The sequence below is a fragment of the Eptesicus fuscus genome, chromosome 10, assembly GCF_027574615.1.
Source record: "Eptesicus fuscus isolate TK198812 chromosome 10, DD_ASM_mEF_20220401, whole genome shotgun sequence".
NCBI lineage: Eukaryota > Metazoa > Chordata > Mammalia > Chiroptera > Vespertilionidae > Eptesicus > Eptesicus fuscus.
The window spans coordinates 33282877-33302778 of record NC_072482.1 but is presented as its reverse complement, the minus strand read 5'-3'; the positions used below and the strand labels follow the sequence as shown (position 1 = coordinate 33302778).

The 19902-nt window shown below is 41.2% G+C and overlaps 1 pseudogene; it reads left to right on the top strand.

Annotated features, from left to right (window-relative positions):
- The first annotated feature begins 1677 nt into the window (after window positions 1-1677).
- Window positions 1678-1985, top strand: LOC129150563 (small ubiquitin-related modifier 2-like; annotated as a pseudogene).
- Window positions 1986-19902: the final 17917 nt, after the last annotated feature.

Here is a 19902-nt window from a genome sequence, read left to right as displayed (position 1 = left end):
GATTGAAATTTCTTTTGAGAGCCAAAATTTAAACTTAAACTTCTTCTAACGCCACTTCTTCAAAACAGACTCGCCCAGGCCGTGGTATTTTGTGGAAGAGCCACACTCAAGGGGCCAAAGAGCCGCATGTGGCTCACGAGCCACAGTTTGCCGACCATGGTGCTAGGAAAAAGCAGTCTTTCCTCCGACTATGCTACAGTGGAGCCCAATAACCAACAAGCCATGCCATGCACGTGGGGCTTCCACTTCTGGGGCCTCTTTCCAGCGGGATGAAAGCCAACAATCCGGACAGTGAGGAAAGCCAGACATCAACACATGCAAACTAGGGAAGCAAATCTAACTCACTTTATACAGAAGCAATGGAAGCAAGCATGGCATTGTTACCACTTTGAGGCTAAGAAAGATCATGATGTCCATGAAACGAGAAGGAGATGCTACAAAAAGAGAACAATGAAATCACAAGGAAGCCTCTAGAACGGTGGTTCTCAACCTTTCTAATGTTGTGGTGACCCCCAACCATAAAATTATTTTCGTTGCTACTTCATAACTGTAATGTTGCTACTGTTATGAATCGTAATGTAAATATCTGTGTTTTCCGATGGTTGTAGGCTCTACAGTCGCGACCCACAGGTTGAGAACCGCTAGCAGGGTAGCCTAAGACCATCAGAAAACACAGATATTTACATTACGATTCATTAGCAGTAGCAACATTACAGTTATGAAGTAGCAACGAAAATAATTTTATGGTTGGGGGTCACCACAACATGAGGAACTGTATTAAGGGGTCGCGGCATTAGAAAGGTTGAGAACCACTGCTCTAGAAGATTGAATCATTTAGGATATGCAAAATTTGCTGTGGTAACAACAGAGACAATCTCAGGTTTTAACAGAGTGAAGGTTTACTTACAAAGTCTTTGCTGGTTCTGGTGACTCCAGCGCAGCTCTCCCCTGTTGGAGGCGTGGAGTCTCTGCTAGGCTGCTCTAAACTCGTGAAACACCTATTTTAATGAGGCTCTGGGGTTCGCCAAGAGAATGTGGGAAATCACATGGCAGGAATTCCTACCTCAATATCTCATTGGCTAACGCAAATCATATGGCTCCTCTGGGGTACAAAGGCACAAGGAGTTGTAATCATTTCACATGCTTAGCAAGGAGGAGAACCACACATTTTTATGAACTCTAATAATTTGTAGCTAAGAAATTTGATGAGGGCAACTCCCAGAAAGTAGAACAAAAAGTCGAAGAGATGGGGTAGAAGAGAAAAATGCAAGAAAATCTCAGGATAATCTAAAAGGTTCAGTGCCAGGGTCCTCCAGAGGAACAGAACCAATGTTATATATGTGAGATTGATTCATTAGGAGGAATTGACTCACGTGATTATGGAGGCTAAGAATCTCACCATCTGCTGTCTGTAAACTGGTGGTGTAATTCTAGTTGAGTCTGAAGGCCTGATAAGCAGGGAAGCCAATGATGTAAATTCCAATCCGAGGGCAGGAAAAGATGAGAAGGGATGTTTCAGCTCCATTAGTGAGGCATAAAAAGGGGGGGGGGAAGGTTGCTCTACCGCCGCTGCCTCCTTCCTTCTTCTGCCGCTCCTGGTGCTGCTTGTGAGCTCCTTTGGTGCGGACCTGGTACCCCTTCTGTGAAGCGGCAGCTGAGGACACTCTGGCGCTCTCCATGGCCAAGGAAAAACCCAAGAAAGGGGTCAAGGCTGAGAACAACGATCATATTAATTTGTAGGTGGCAGGGCAGGATGGTTCTGTGGTGCAGTTTAAGATTAAGAGGCACACACCACTTCATAAACTAATTGAAGCCTGTTGTGAACAACAGGGTTTGTCAATGAGGCAGATCAGATTCCGATTTGACGGGCAGCCAATCAATGAAGCAGACACACCTGCACAGTTGGAAAGGGAGGATGAAGATACAATTGATGTGTCCCAGCAGCAGACAGGAGGTGTCTACTAAAAAGGGAACCTGCTACTTTACTCCAGACCAAGAAGACATTCTCATTCGGTTTCAACACATCTGACTACTGCAGTATAGTTTTCTCCATTCTTTCATTTCCCCTTCCCCATCCCTTTATTGTACATAAAGTAACCGATGTATGTGCACAAGCATTTGCATTTATTTTTAACTAAATGGCCAATGGTATGTTTTGATCGACATCAAATGGAGATGGGATGGGGAAAAATACTGGTTCTGTGAGAACACCCCTTTTCTCCATTAGTGGCATGCTCATTCAGCTCTTATCTTTATTTTCCAGTAAGTTATTTTGCTCTCAATGTTCAACAACAACAAAAAAAAAAGGACAACATAAAAATTCTTGTGTACCTAGTTTGATTAGAGAATTTTAATGTTTTTCATTTATCATTGTAAAACCAAGAACAATTTTATAACTTTTTTTTGTATGTGGCTGTTATATATAGGGCAATTGTCTTTAAGTAGGTATAAATTACTCTAAAGAAAAATGAATCCTAGATAGTTTTCCCTTCAAGTCAAGTGTCTTGTTGTTTAAATAAATTGATTGTTTAAAATGAAAAATAAAGGGGGGAGGGGGGGTGAGGGCAAATTCTTCCTTCCTGCATTGTTTTGTTCTATTCAGGACCTCAACAAACTGGATGATACCCAGCCACACTGGGGAGGGCAATTTACTAAATTCACCAATTCAAATGCTAATCTTACCCAGATACACCCAGAAACAAATGTTAATCCCAGCACCCCACTGCCACTCAAGTAGACACATAAAATTAGCCATCATAGTGTCCCATTAAAAGGACACCTACAAAACAGAAACAGAGACATTATCAAGAAATAATAATGCAAAACATTTTATGAACCTCAAAACTGTGACATCAATGGATTAATATTGCCCACGAAGGCCAAGCATGATAAATGAAAGAGAGAGAGAGAGAGAGGAAGGAAGGAAGAAAGGAAGAAAGGAAGGAAGGAAAATAAATAATTTCACAACACCAAGGATATAGAGACATTCTCAAAATTTCCGGCATAGAATAACATGCAATACAATAAAAAGAGTAAAAATGAAAATGACATCAGTTTTCAACACCCACATTGAGAAGCAGGCAATAGACCAATGCTTTCAAAATTCTGAGTGTAGTCATTTTTACCCTAGATTACTCTACACAATCAGACTTAAACAATGCAGAGCTCCAGAGTGAGGAAGGTAATGGTAATGTGCCTCCGGGAAGGGGCAGGGGGAAGGGGAAGGAAAGGGGTGGAAAGAGAAGGAAAGTGCAGATAAGCGCTCTCTGGGTCCTTGGTCCTAAGGGTTTTAAGAATGGAGATTTAGGGGGGATCCCAGGGGAAGATCTCAATAGAATATTCAGCCGCTTTCCAGGTGTGCTTTCAGGGTCTAGGTCTCCACAGGCTAATTGATTAACGCCAGGGCAGGGGGTTATTATTCAATGTAGCTGGTCCTGAGGTCAATCTTCGTGTCATTTGTCTGATTTTGCTGCTTTTCTGGGCCTGAAGCTGAGACCTAGATGTTATCTCTAGGGAGGAAAGAGCAAGGCATCCAAACTGCTTGACCAGAAACTGCTTAACCAGCGATATGCTGGGGGAGGAAAGATCACTCTCGGGGAGAGGTCCCACCCTACAGTGGTTCTTTGCTAGGCGCCTGGGGCTTTCCACCCTGGGGACCTGAACCTGGCCCTCATCCTTGCTCTGTTCCTGCTTGTCTAACTGCCCTCCTCATCTCCACACAGAATAGTGAGGCAAAGGGAATGTCCTGGAGCAATGGTCCGCAAACTCATTAGGCAACAGAGCCACATATCAACAGTACAACGATTGACATTTCTTTTGAGAGCCACATTTTTTAAACTTAAACTTCTTCTAACGCCACTTCTTCAAAATAGACTCACCCAGGCCGTGGTATTTTGAAGAAGAGCCACACTCCAGGGGCCAAAGAGCCGCATGTGGCTCGAGAGCCGCAGTTTGCGGACCACGGCCCTGGAGGATGGTGTAGGGGAGTCCCAGGATGACAGTGAGGAGCAGCCCGGAGAGCCACTAAGCCACACTGAAGTGCAAAACAGACTTCCAGAAGCAAAGTCTCTCTCAAAAAAAAGTAAAAAATGAAACGTTTTACTTTATGGCGAATTACACTGAGCAATTGTGAGAAAGATGTGGAAAGAATTAATGATCATTACAAAGAAAACTAATAGAATAAGAAAACAAGATAATATGAACTTTAGAACTAACAAAAATTTGCCCCGGTAAAGACATTATAATGTAACACTTGTCTGAGTAAAATCAATGTCTACATAGTCATCAGTCAAACACAGGATATTGATTTATCCTTATAAGGAAAGTGGCACTGCGGGAAAGAAGCTGTTAAAAACTTAAATCCTCATCTCTCCTCAAATAAATAGGTGGTAGCTAAACTTCACTAATAAAGAAAGAGAATAATAAAAATACTAATAGAAATATGAAAGCAAATTCCAGAGAAACAGCTATAGAGTTGAATGTGGCTACTTGTGAGGATCAAAACTAGGAGATAAGGCAAAGGTGAAACACTAGACTGCCATGGAAGCTGTATGTAGGTACCAGTTTGGCAAACATTTAAAAAGATATCTTGAAAGTTTGGAAGTTATTTTAAAGAGTGGGAAAAAAAGTGATACTTCGCACTAACCATAGAAACGATAATGAATTCTTGTGACATAGCACTTAATAATCCACAACAGCATTATTCAGGCCCTCCTCACATGGGAATTTCCATTGGGGTTTTCCATGTGCTTTGACAGACTCCAATGTCTTATTCTGGACAGATCCTTTACTGAACTCTCTGAACTTACACGTGTGAATTGCAAGGGTCTTCCAGATTCTGAGAGGAAAAAGGAAATTGGGAACCTCCCAGAATACAGGGCACTGGGAAGCCTGTAGCTCAAAGAAATTGCATTAAAAATTCATTGAATGAGTTAAACCTCTCAGCCATCACACTTCAACGTCACCTGCTTTAATAAGATCACACCAAGAAGATGGGCCCTTTGACTGGGAGTTATGTGTGTGAGAGAAGGAGGGGAAAGAGAGGAGAGGAGGGAAAGGGACAAAAGAAGGAAGAGGCAGTTTCCTCGGGACAGAGATCTGTTCTCAGATGAGCCACCTCTTTTTGGCCATACTCAATTATTTCTCTTTTTTTTCATGTCAATTATGGAATGTACACAGGTGCTCAGAGCAACAGTGTCAGGGCAGGGCTTCCAGCCAGTGGGGTTCACAGGTACCTCACTGAAAAGCATGTCCTGATTCCAACTGTGTGGCAATGGAGAAACTGGGGCTTGAAACAAGTGATTTTGCTTCCCAAGCAAACAGGGGGGAGAGAAGGATAACTTACATGAGGCGATGGTAAAGCAGGTCATGGAATCAAGGGCACAGTGAGGAGCTTCTGCCCCTGGATAACTGCTATTTCAGTATCCCTTTAGAGATGGGAATTAAATATTTTGAGCCTTTTTCTCTTATATTAAAAAAAAAGAAGAAGAAGAATATTCTTTTAGAGTTGCCTGTCTGAAAAGGAGGCCTTACAGAGAACACACTGCTGTAGCAAGTTCTGAGTCACTCCTGGAAGGTAACTGAAGGGCTCCTTTGCCTGGCTCAGGAACCATAGGGAGGCTTTAGGCTTGGTTCAGATCACTGCCATTGATGTACAACCACAGCACACTCTCTTCCCTTTCTACTGACACTTCAATGTGAAGTGCTGCGTGAACCTATCACATCCAAGTGTTAGTGACAAACTTTGTTGTCACCTTGCTCAGGGATAGGAAGTTAATTTAGAACAAGAGAGGGGCCCATGGATGATTGGGTTTCCTGCCCTGACTTATGGGATGGTTGTTTGGGTCAGAAAGTCCTACTCAGTTCCCATCAAGTCTAAGAATTTTATAGTCTAACTAGAGGCCCGGTGCACAAAATTCGTGCATGGGGGCGGGGGGTGTCCCTCAGCCCAACCAGCACCCTCTCCAATCTGGGACCCCTCGAGGGATGTCCGACTGCCCATTTAGGCCCGATCCTGGTAGGAACAGGCCTAAACGGGCAGTCAGACATCCCTCTCACAATCCAGGACTGCTGGCTCCCAACTGCTTGCCTGCCTGCCTTCCTGATAGCCCCTAACCACTTCTGCCTGCCAGCCTGATCACCCCGTAACCACTTCCCTGCCAGCCTGATTGATGCCTAACTGCTCCCTTGCCAGCCTGTTTGCCCCTAACTGCCTGCCCTCCCCCGCAGGTCTGGTCACCTCTAACTGCCCTCCCCTGCAGGCTTGGTCACCCCTAACTGCCCTCCCCTGCAGGCCTGGGTCCCCCCTAACTGCTCTTCCCTGCAGGCCTGGTCGCCCTCAACTTCCCTCCTCTGCCGGCCTGGTCACCCCTAACTGCCCTCCCCTGCAGGCTTCATTGCCCCCAACTGCCCTCCCTTGCAGGCCTGGTCCCTCCCAACTGCCCTCCTCTGATGGCCATCTTGTGGCAGCCATCTTGTGTCCACATGGGGGCAGCCATCTTTGACCACATGGGGGCAGCCCTCTTGTGTGTTGGAGGGATGGTCAATTTGCACATCACTCTTTTATTAGATAGGACAATACATACATATATGATTCTAACATTTACTATTGTGGTGCTTGTTTAGGAGGCATTTAAAGAATTTTTTTAAATTTACATTTAGTGGAAATAGTTACCTTTAAAAAATTAAGAAAAGTGCTTAATGTAACACTTTTTGTATCAACTCAGATGGGATTCCTTAAATAATCAAGTTTAGACACAGTATAACTTACTGAAGACAAATCTAGGCATAGAGAATATTCTGAGCAAAATTCAGGAACAGGATAGGTGACCCATGTAATACAACCACTATATATATATGTATAATACCCAGGGCCAGCATTTTACAGCTTCAGAGAAGATGTCATAAATACTGATGATTTGGCAGCAAGAGCAGCCTCAAGTGGCCTTTTCAAGGTCTATGCAACCTCAACTCTCCCTCGATTGTCACTTTCGGCCTCACCCATTCAATTTATAGGCCGCAATAAGTCATTCCTCACCCCTTCCCATCCCTAAGTGAGTGGCCTAATGACCTTGTTAGGGGTGAAAATCTAAATGAGACAGATGAATTTAAAAACAAATAACAGAATTAAGTGCATTTTTAGTTAACTGTCAGGTTGATAGCTTTATGCAATTTAAATAGATTTACAGTCCTGCAAATAGTTCATGGCAATTGCCCCAAAATAAACTCACATGAAAGACTCAAGAAAGTCTATTCTTTAGCATAAACTGAAAACAAAATAGACTTTGTAATTGTACCTTAAAGACTATGCAATAAAAATAAGCAATTTGCTCATCCTACAATTGACATTGAGATAAGATCTTCTTTAATGTCTGGATATGGAATTCAATGAAGAGAACCATAAAATGAAGACTGCAAATCAGTGTGGAATTCAATGTGCAATGTATGTCTTTGTCACTGGCAAATTCTCCAGGCACCTTTAGAACTAAAATTAGGAATTAGGGAAAAATAAAATGGAAAGAAAGTAGGATTTCTATTTTCTATCTAAAGATAGTACCACAAGCTTTTAGTGCCCAGCTCACTGTTGCAATCTGCTCTGCCTCTTAGACAAAGCCCATGTGTGACCTGCTTCCTTCCTTCTGCAATGGCAGTTCTATGGATAAAAAGACTCAGTCCACAAAAGCAGCCAGCTCGTTCAAAATATCCCCTTTTTCAAAAAGGACACATGCAAAGACTATTTTATAGTTTCATATATTTTTTATAACAGCCAGATATTTAAACCTAACCCATTTTTCCTGATATAATAAATTGTCAGGAATAGCTAGACTAGTAGAGACCATTAATTTTATTACTTATATAAGAAAAAAATACTAACACTAATGAATTGGTCTTTTGCTTTCTTTTTGCATTTCAACAACTTCAGGAGTTCACCAGTTGGCAGTGTATTAGTTCTGTTACACAAAATTGGACATATAAAATACATATGAATTTACCTTTTTTGAAGTCAGATTTATATTGGCCCCAAAGTACAGAAGTTTTCTATTTCCTTAAAGGAGAAAAGGGAGAATTGTGACTATAGCAGGAAGAGCATTTAATTCAACTTCATAATGCCTAAATTGAGAATCTTACAATGGTGCTGACCAAACCCCATGTTTTGCCAATAAGGAAACTGAAAATCCAGAGAGATTAAATGTGAGAGATGGAGGTAGAAAGCTGTCTCTCAATTCAGTTCTTCTGTCCATGAAGAGCTCTATTTCCTGGACCAGTCTGTTACCTTCCTTAGACACCTGGCTGTAAATGGAGGTGTGGAGAGATTGGATTCAGATACTACAAGGGACTAAGACACAGCAATTTCCACATTGTGCAATATACAAAGCTATATAAGAAAATGAGGAGAAATGCCCAATTTAAAGGGAATTGAATTCAAATCAAAGCAATACCAGTATCAACAATAAACCTATGTGTTGACATTCTTTCAAACTTGTCCCCTCTGCCCAGTGAGCATCCACAGGTGCTACTTCCTCCTGAAGCTGCAGTGCCTCAGCTACATATTCCAAGGCACCTTCAAGTCCTACACATATGGCTGTTACAAAAAAACAGCCCGTTATGGAAAAATCCTAGTTATGAACAATGCTATGATGATATCCTATAAAAACACCTCTCTCTGGTTTACATTGTCCCACATCATCCTTTCGTGTTTCCCATCTCTTTCATTGGAAAGTAATAGATAAACAAAAGAGCAGACAACTCATCATTATGTTGTTAAAAGCGAAAACTAGGTAAACAAACCTTTCCTGACCTTTTCCTCAATGGCAGATATTGTGCAAAACATGTTTTGCACATATGGTCTCAATAAATTCTCACAACAGCTGTGTGAATTTGGCTCTTTATTTTGTTTAGTAGATGAGAAACTAAATCTCAGAATGGTTGAGTGACTTCCTCAAATTCACCTACCTCAAAAATGAAAAGGTTCCGTTCCAAACCCAGATCTTCTGTTTTTGTTTTTTAGCTCAATACTTTCCCACTAAATCATAATTAATTTTTTCTACTAAGAGCAGAACTCATTTCATACAATGAAGTGAATTGCCTACTTTTGTTTGCGTCCCTGGACATAATCTAAGACTTAAATGGAGAGATCTAAAGTACTGGCATTTGTATGTTTTTCATCATGCCTTGCTTAAAAATACAAGTTAGCATTTTATTACTTGGCAGAAGAAATACTCTTTTATAAGTGATTTTAGTAATTCTATTTCCTTCCTAATTGTCGACATGAGGGATTCTGCCTAGGGAGTTTGGGAAGGCTTCACTCAGGGGGTGAAGTTTAAATTGGGATTTAAAGAATGTGCAATTGTTTGTGTTTTCAAATCTGTTACATTACATTTTCTGACCCCTTCTGTAGGTAAAGCTCTGTAAACCACAATTTTACACATGCACATATTTAAAACAGTACTTTTAGTGGAATCAAATAATATGTTATTTGAAATATCAATATGTTAAATATTTCTTTCATATTTGAAAGAATTATTCTCATTTTCTGTCCTGAAAATATGAATCCTTGCATGTTTGCTCTTCTTAAGAAAGTGGGGTATCTAATCTAATAATAGACAAATATGCAAATTGACCGCACCTTCGCTACACCTAAGCCACGCCCACCAGCCAAGCCACACCCACCAACCAATCAGGATGAGTATGCAAATTGCCCCAACAAAGATGGCGGCTAATTTGCATATCAAGACAGAGTCCAAAGAAGCCAACAGCTGCAGAAGGGAGTAAAGCTTCGAAGAAGCAAGCAAGCGGGGGGGAGGGGGGGGAGAAGGGCGGGACGGAGGCGGGGCCGGGGGTGAAGGGAAACGCAGGCGGACTGGAGGAGAAGGTGGGGCAGGTGACAAGGGCGGAGCGGAGGCGGGGCCGGGGGTGAAGGGAAACGCAGGCGGGCTGGAGGAGAAGGCGGGGCAGGTGACAAGGGCGGAGAGGAGGCGGGGCCGGGGGTGAAGGGAAACTCAGGCGGGCTGGAGGAGAAGGCGGGGCAGGTGACAAGGGCGGGGCGGAGGCGGAGCCGGGGGTGAAGGGAAACACGGGCGGGCTGGAGGAGAAGGCGGGGCGGGCGGGGCAGAGGCGGGGCCGGGGGCGAAGGGAAACGCGGGCGGGCTGGAGGAGAAGGTGAGGTGGCGGGAGGAACGGAGGCGGGGTAGAGTGCAGCAGGAAATCCTATTGCAGGATTTTTCCTGCAATGGGAAAGCTAGTATCTGTATAATTGGAGACTGTGAATATAAATAGAACATTCACATAAGAAACAAGACACTGAGTTCTGTATCAAAACTATATACCAACTATGAAGGTGGCCTCCTTGTCATTACTTATTTTTAAAATTATTATACTGTTGACACCATCACAGATAAACCCCATTTCCCCTCCTTTGCCCTCATCCTAGCTTATTTTGCTTATTTATCTATTTCTGTGCTTATTTATTTTTGTCCTCAATTCATGGCTTAATTGGACCCTTAATAAAAAATGGTCTGAGCACATGGATTGTAGCTTGCAATAATAATAATAATAATAATAATAATAACAATAATAATAATGAGCTAAAAGTAAACAGAGAAGACAATGTTAGATTCTACCAACCTTAAAGCCTCTAAGAGGTCCTTTCCTGATGCTCATCTAATTCTCTGGCCCATCCTGTTTCAATAAGTGCTGAACCAAATTACCTCTGTCTCCCACTCTGATCTCAGGCTTACATTCATTTTCTTTCTTTCACTCCCAGGTCTCCCTGTCTTGATGTTTCTGAACCCAGGCTTGCAGCAAACTGATTCTGATTCCTAGTTACATCCTTTGCATGACAATTTGATTTGAGGAATCTTAATCTTGGCCTGTGCCTAAACTCATTACCTCAATTCCAGTGATTCATCAGAAAAGATATTTTCTTTCCCTGATTATTCCAATTCAGTTAACTACCATATTTCTAATCCTACAAGCAGTTAAGCTTTTCACATTTTCTTCATTGGCTGACATATGTATTTGGTTATGAATATGATATAAAGCATGATAGATATTTGATAAGAACTGGTTAGTATGGTTACTATTTGAGCTTTCGATTAAAGAATTACCTAAACATGTTTATTTAATAACAACTTGGGAGGCATTTTTAAAGCTTTTCATTAAATACCAAAGAGAAGGGCAGATACAGATATAAAGTACATAGTACTGGAACTCTAACTTTAAAAAGTTTAGACTTTGGTGATGGTAATAGTTGTGAAAACAAATCAATAACAATTCAAAATTAAATTAAAAAGGATAAAAGAAGTGGAATCCAGGTGTCATGAGTAGGCAAATGAAAATGTAAATTTAAGGGTTTAAGAAATTTTTAATTAAGGAAGTGGCATTTGAGTTCAAACTTAAAGAATGAAAATCATTGAACAGCAAGGCATGAAGATGTTGAAATACAATGTGCATCAGATCTGGTGAGGAACCCTTGGGACTGGAGCAGAGGGCTTTGGGCATAGTAGCAAGAACTGTGTCAGAATTGAATGTCACCTCTGCACTGATTCTTGCAGACACAAAGCAACCAGAATGAATGGCTTGTTTCGTGGGGAATATAGCACACCAGGGAGCATCTGTTACATTGAACCAAGCTCTCTCCTTTTTCCAGCACACCATACATTGCAAGCACTTGTAGATTGGGGTTGTAACCCAGGCGCTCCTTTGGGGCCACTTGCTTCCTTTTCAAAAGTGCAGGCTTTCCTAACCGACAAGGTAATCAGAAGTTTGTTCTCAGTTCTTGGGTTAGGATCTCTCTGGAACGTCTTTGCCAGGGTGGTAGGTCCTCCTGTGTGTGCGGTCTCCTGTGGATACTCTCCAGCATGGCCTGTCAACCCCGATGTGGAGCAGTGGTGCACTTGCTAATGGAATCCCCAGCCCACCCCTTAAACAGAAGCCGCCCAGGAAGGAAGGGTCCCAAAGTAACCCCCTTATCACCATATCCATTTGGTCTCCATTAGATTAATACCCCAGCCTGCACAATCACGTACAACTATCTTCACTGAGGAGGTAGAGGAATTTTAAAAAGAAATGTTAATATAAGGACAGGATAAGATAAAAGTTCTAGCTACTGCAAACTTTCCCTTCAATCTCAAATTCTAAACCATGCTGAACAAGGGCAAGCCAAATGAGAGGGTTTCAAGAGAACTCTTTGGAGAGCTTGGGAAATGTGTTTACAAAATGGGGAGAATGCTATCTTATTCCTTTGCTTAATGGCAACCTCTGTGTTTGATACCCAGAATGGCTTATCTCAGTAATAATCAAAACATAAAATAATATTAACCAGAAAATAAATGCAGACTGTGAAAAAATTTATTGTGCTTCATATGCATAATCATGCCAGTAAAAAAATAAAATAAATGTTATAGTACAAAAAAGAAAACTACAATGAATTGGCAGATTTAATTACATTAATATATTAAAAAAACATATATCTACATATTGGTCTGTCACAGTAATAATTAACTTTACTATTTCACACATTTAAGTAACATAAGAAGAAAAGCAATTAAAAAATACATTTCAATTTTAAAGGTAAAATATTTCATGTGTGAACTAAAATGGGCACTTACCAAACAAAAATATTACCCTTTACAAATTGTACCTGCTTCCCTCTTTTATATTTTAAATACAAATAAAAACTCCAAATGGTCACATTGAAGGACAGAATTGAAGTAACTTACTCTGTTTTTTTGCCATTATGCCCGTGTGCTATCATTATTTATTTTTGAATCTACTATTTAAATGTAGGAATACCACAAAGATTGGAGACACAAACCATACTTGAAGTGAGATTAGACTTTTCCTAACTACTCTGAAGTCACTCTCAAAATCCATCAATGTAGCTGAATCTATGTGACAGAAGGCAGCTGTATAAATAGGAATTCACCAAATGAATGTCCTTGTAGACTATGTTTGTTAAAGGATAAGTAATAACTATGTGTTAATTTGAAGCCTATCTCTATTATTAATACTCAGAATGAACTGCAGCAATTATTTAGAACTTAGACCAACAAAATATTTATTTTCATGAGGAAAATTTTATCACTGACATTGTTTAGAATTGTCAGAGCTACAGAAATATGAATGTTCTCCTGAGTAGAATGGAGCACAAGGAATACTGAGAGAACTTGACACTTGTACTCAGGAATAATAAGGAGAGAGAGAGAGAGAGAGAGAGACTGGACCCTGCTTTTCACGTGGGTGCATGGGTTTTCTGGGGTTCAAGTGGATGTCACAGTTACGTCATCTGAAATGACTTCACCCAGGAAAGCGTTATGTGGTGGGGAGAGGACCACAAGGGAAAAAGTCAAAATGTGCTGCTGGAGGCAGGAGATCAGGCAATCTGTTAGAGAGACCATCACCCACACTGGAGAAGAATGCAGTGTTGAGGTTCCCAGAAGGGATCTCTAGAGAGATGCCCTATGAAAGAGCCCATATTTATTTACCTGCCATGACTGGCCAGCCCCAAAGAAAGAATCACAAACTTCGTTGGCCCTCTACCCTCAAAATTGAAGAAGTCAGAGAAGCAGCGTAGTTCATGGGAGAGAAAGAAGTGAAGGATGAAGGGTGAAATTGTAACCCACCCCCATCCCCTCTTCTTCATTGCACTTCCCCAATCCAAAGATCAAGCTTGGGCACTAAGGAGGGAATAATTTTAGAACGGATTTAAACTAAGCTGGATTTTTATTAAAAATTGGTCTGTATTTTCAGACCTGAAAAGAAAGTATCAGCCAAGAGCCCAGAGATCCCATGGGACCGGCGTTAAAGCAATGATGGGGGAAAATGAAGAGTGCACTGTGGAGCTCAGCCTTCCAATAAACTGGTGAAGGCAAAATCCTGTCCCTACACTACACCAGTCTGTTGATGATACAGGAGGCTGACGAGCCTTCTTTGCTAACCTGAGACCATTGTACATCTTTGACTTTATTCATAACACTTGTAGATAAGTGAGATCTATATCTTTTTTGCTTCAAGCCCCTTGACCTCTGCTCCACCAACACAACCTCTTATCTCTTTATTTGATGCTTAACTTCCAGCCCTCATGCCATCAGAGAGCTCTGCAGTTTTCAAGCTCTAAGATCCCCTCCTTAATGACTCAGAAAACCCCAGATCCCAGGCCTTTGCAGAAGGGAAGGGGATTACAGTTCTTTTCTTTCTCCTTTCTCGTCCGATGGTGTCCTCCTTTCCCAATCCATCCTACTCATGGCTCCTTGTGGGAAAAACAGTCACTTCAGGTTCCCGCTAAGACCAGTTCTCCCCAGGAGTCCACGGCTTCTTCTCTAGGGGCTCTGCTCAGTGCCAGGCTCAGCTCCCCCAGGCGCTGCTGCTGAGCGTTCAGCCCACTTTTCCCTCCCTGTTCACTAATGCTTTGCTTAAGCCCCTCTTTTCTGCCTTTGCAACACCTGGAGTGTTTTCAATTATCTCAAGGAGCATCATGTAAAGCTCAAAAAATTCTCTAGGCCAAATCAAATTTTAAATCACTTTAATTTAAATAACAAATCTATGCTTTACGACATTTTAATGAAGGTAGTATACTGCCAAAACAGTTTGAGGGGTGTTATGATACAAGTGTGGATACTGATGTGTTTATATTGTTATTTCTTCTAATTAGAAGGGGGGAAAAAAGCTCAAATAATTTAATGAGTATGTTCAAGTGTTGCAGAAAAGGGTCTGGAAGGTGTTTGTTCTCAGCACTGCAGAAATGAGTGATCTAGCGCAGTGGAGTGTAGATGGGGCCAGAAAGGCGACAGGGGGATAAATAAGACCATTGTGAAATCACGGGAACTGTTTCAAGTTTAGACGGTAATTTGCTGCCCCATAATTTTTAAAGTTTAGTACGTTATGCTTGTGCGAAGGGTTGTACTTTAGTACGAAGGGTTGTTCTAAGGACTTCGCGTACATTATTTTATTTAATATGTTTGACAGCCTTATGATGCTTCCACAATTATTATCCTTACTTTACAGATGAGGAAACAAGTGTATAATGCTCATCAAGAAACAGTTTTCAGGATGCAAACAATTCTGAATCCTTCTCCTTCATACTTAGAACTTACCCAGAAATCTTCCCATAATATGTCATTCTCTTTTTTTAGCAAAGTAAAAATATTTCTGGTGCACCTATTTTTCTTCGTGGGGAGATTGTGTAGTGTAACCACCCTTTATTTAATAAAACAAGTTGACCTGTGTAATTTCTAAGCATCTGAACTGCCCTGTGGTTAACCAAAATTGTCCTGGAGTCAGCTCGTACCAGCTTGTGAGAGTCATTATTAAATTCTCAGGACAGTTTTTTTGAGCCAGTTATTAATATTATTATTATTTAAACAAAATATATAAAATTATTAAAAATAAATTGTAATAAAAACAAAGGTGATACATATTTAAAACCTGTGACTTCCTAATTACTTTAGTACATTTTACCATAAATCATACTCTTGAGGTTACTTACGGTTTTTGTGTCCACACGGTGGGAACACAGCGATGATGTGCTACTGTGCTTCTCTTCCCAGCTCCACATTCAGTGACATCACATCGGTAGCCGCAGATTGGCCATGGTGGGAGTATTTACACGATGGAAATCAGCCAATTCTCCAAATCAGGCTTGATTCACTATTTGTTGATTGTTTAGATGAAAGAGAGTGATGCCATTAATGTAAATTAAATGTAAAAGTGTTCAAATCTTCATAAAATGGGATACATTTCTTGCTTCTTGGTGTATTTTCAAACTGACCTGGGCATTGTGGGCTGTTATATTTTTAAGTCCACAGCTCCGTCACCTTTCTGCTGCTACAGGCTTCCTTTAACCTAGTCTTCACTGAAGCAGCAACAGCAGGCCATTGACCACAGCTACTACTTAGCAGTGACCAAACCTCAATTGCTAATTCCAAAGTCTCTATATGACTTTCCTATTACTTCTCCCAGTTTCAAAAGAAAAAGAACATTGAAAAAAATCACAGGCTGTGCTAACCTGTTCTCAAACTGTGATGACCATTAAAAATAAGGATTCTGTAGATGTGAAAAACTCTCATTACAAATTGTTTGTATGTAAAATATGGCATGCATATAAGAGTATGAAAACCTATATGTATAGTTTAAAAGAACAAACACCTATGGACTTTATATCTTCTACTCATGGACAAGATGGAGGAAAGGAACCAGATTTGTACCACTAAAAAAAGGACAAAATATTTTTAAAAACTGGACAAGAAACTAGACATAGAATAATGACAGATTGGGATCCATAAGAGACAAAGGAACAAATGAGGTAAGCTTAAGCTTGTCCTATTTTACTATGTTGAGAGAGGTAGAAGGCAGGATATCTCAGACTCTCTGGGGTAGGGCGGGGCAGATGAATGTCTGGGAGAAAGGTGGCCAGAGATCAAAGAAGAGAGCACCTGAGCATATTGCAGATGAACAAACAATCAAGACTCACAAACTTTTAAAAATGATTCCATTTACAATGGAATTAAGAACATCAAATAACTAGGAATAAATCTAAAGAAAAATATATACTTAATAATTCATTTTAAACTAATATGTACTATTGAGAAAATTTAAAGAAGACCCAAATAAATAAACAGATATGCCACATTAGCTAATTGGAAAGCTCAATATAATTAAGATGTCGAGACCATTTCACTGTCACCAAAATGGCTGAAAAAGAAAAAAGAAAAATTGACACTTTCAGGTGTTGGCGGAACAAAGAAAACTCATGCACCACTGGTGAGATATAAATTACTCAACGACTTTGGGAAAATGTTTAGCAATATCTGATAAAGCTGACCAGGCGATGCCTATTACCTAGCAATTACACTTTCAGATATTCATTGAACTAAAATGCATACATATGTTCACCAGAGATGTGTATTGAAATGTTCTGGGAACTGTTCGTTATTCATAAAACTCAAAACTACACAAATGCCTATCAACAGTAGACCATGCAAATAAATCAGAGTATACTTCCACAACAAAATGCTATACCGCTGCAAGAATGAATAATCTAAAACTACATGCAAAAATCTAGATGAAACATAAACACAAAAGTTTGAGAGACAGAGGGATGGCATAAGAGAAAATATAGTATATGCTTTCACTCCTTTACATACCTATACATGAAGTTAGCCTACAGTCACCTTGGGTGTAAGTGACTAGTAAAAGGCTTCTGGGGGCTGGTGATGTTCTGTTTCTTTATCTGGGTGCCAGTTACCTGGGTGCTTTCAATTTGTGAAAATTCATGGAGCTGAACACTTTCAATATACAGAGATGGGGCAAAGTGGGTTTATAGTTGTGAGTACACGAAACAGTTTATTCTTGTATTATTATTTATTAACTAGTAGCCCTGTGCACAAATCTGTGCACCAGTAGGTCTCTGCAGGGCCTGGCTGCTCCACGCCCACTGCCCAGAGGCTCTCCGCGGCCCAGAGGCCCATCCGCAGCCGGGCGCAGAACACAAGCATTCTGTGCCCCAGCCTGGCCAGAGACCCATCTGCGGCTGGGAAATGCAAACGACTTCCCTCCCTGTTCTCAGGAACTCCCATAAAGGGCTTCCTTCCTCTTTCTCAGCCGGCTTTCACCCCTGTGCCTCTGCCACCAGCCCCTCCTGTCACACTATCCTCCACCCACTCCACCCTCTGGCCGCCAGGACTTGACCTTGCCCGGGAGTCGGGGGCCACTCGACTCTGCTCTGCTCAGCTCACCGGTTGCTTCTCTTCCTATGTAAGCGTTCCACACCCCAGCCTGGCCAGAGGCCCATCAAAGGCCGGGCGCGGAATGCTTGCCTTGTTGCTGCAGCGACAAAGCAAGCATTCCCCCAAGCCACTCACGCTACCCGCTCTCAGTGGCCACTCCCCCCGGGACTGGGGGACTCCAGCAGGGCTGAGAGGACTGGGTGCCACAATCTTGTGGCTATGGGCGCCACCATCTTTGTGATGGAGTGATGCTTAATTTTCATATTACCCTTTTATTAGATAGGATTATAGTATGATTTTTTTCATACAAACAACTATACAACTAGTTTTGCCCCACCCTTTACACATATCTCTGTCCTTATATTATAGTTTAATAAAAAGTTTAAAAAACATTTGGCATCCAAAGTATCAGCTTCATACCACTGTAGAAAATGCTACATAACACTTAAAATTAGCAAGTGTTTCATAAACCAAGAACAAAAATAAAGCTAGCATAGTCTTCTAAATAGCATATTTTAAATTATCTGCTATGATTGTTGATGCATTGACAAATACAATTTCACAAACCTACTTCAGTTTTTTGACAGCCTGTTTTCTCTTTTCAAAATTGCTCCTTTTCTAATTATAATCTAATAAAATACTGTAGAGAATTCCAAAAAACATAGAAAGGTAAATAAATAGAAGATTATAGACAAAACTTGTGCAAAATATAATATTTCAGCATACACTACATCCTTTTAAATATCTCTGTACTAGAGGCCTGATGCAGGAAAATTCATGCAAGAGTAGGCCTTCCTTCCCCTGGCTGCCGGCACCGGCTTCCCTCCAGCACCCGGGACCCGGGCTGCTTCCCTCCTCTGGCCGCCCGCAGGTACCCGGGACCTGCGCTGGCTTCCTTTGGCCCGCCCGCAGGCACCCGGGATCCAGGCTGGCTTCCTCAGGAAGGACATCCAGAATGACGTCCGGAAGACGTCCTGTCTAATTAGCATATTACCCTTTTATTATTATAGATAATTGTTAATGTTTATAAATATATATAGTTCTGGGTTTTTTCTTCAAATATTAAATGCATGGTCTATATTCCATTTTATGTGCTGCTCTTTTATGCTAATAATTTTGGTGTGAATATTTAAATATAACTTAAACACTTTCCTAAACATAATTTTAATGGACATGTAGTAATGTATCATACAAATATACTAAATTTGAGTTCTCCATTTTATTATTTAGGAGCATTCATTCCCTTCCAAATGTTTTGTTATTATATAAAGAACATTGTAGTGAACACCTCTGCACGTACATCTTTTTAAATACTATCTACTTAGAAAAAATCCATCAAAGACAAATCATAAAGTTAAAATATGTGATTTTCCCAAGACTCTTCAATTAATATATACTGTAAAATTATTTCTGAGGTTTTGGACCAGTACACATTCTCTGTAACTGTGTATAAGAATGGCCACTTCCCTGAACCCTTGCCAAAAATGGGCATTTTTTATTTTTAATGCTTTTGATATTTGCAAAAACACTGTTCCCTAGGTGAAAGAGTAGCTTCTCTTAAGCATTGTATATCAAGGTGGGTGAAAATTGCTGTCGCAAGCACAGTGGTTACCATGTGAAGGCTGAAATAAACAGAGGCCTTTTTGTCACCCTTCCCATCAGGTGTGCAGGTGGCAGGTGGACAGCCCTCGCATGGTGACTGAGAGACCCAGGGTCCTTTTCTCTCCTGGCTCTGCCACCTCCTAAAGCCTCACTGTTGAGGCTGGGTCATGCCACACAGGCTTCAGCGGGCAGAGTGGGGAGGAGCGTGCCAAACAGGAAGCAGGCGCACCCCAGGTCCACGGGCAAGAACTGAGGTATGTAGCCCTGAGTGAGGCGGGAGCAGGCTAGCCGTGAGCCAGATTACACTCTGTCACTCGGGAAGAGAGGATGGATTTTGTTAGACAGCTGGCTGTCTCTGCCATGGTGTCCTCTGAGATTTAGTGAGTTCCCCCCCACTAAACTTTTATATGGAACTATAAAAAAATCTGCTGCATGTGTTACAAACATGCCTTCAAATTTTAATAATAAACCCTTTATTTTACTTCTTATAATAAAAACTAGAGGCCCGACGCACGAAATTCATGCAAGGGACTCGGCCCTCATAGCCCCTCGCAGCCTCGGCTGGCCCTCTGAGCCC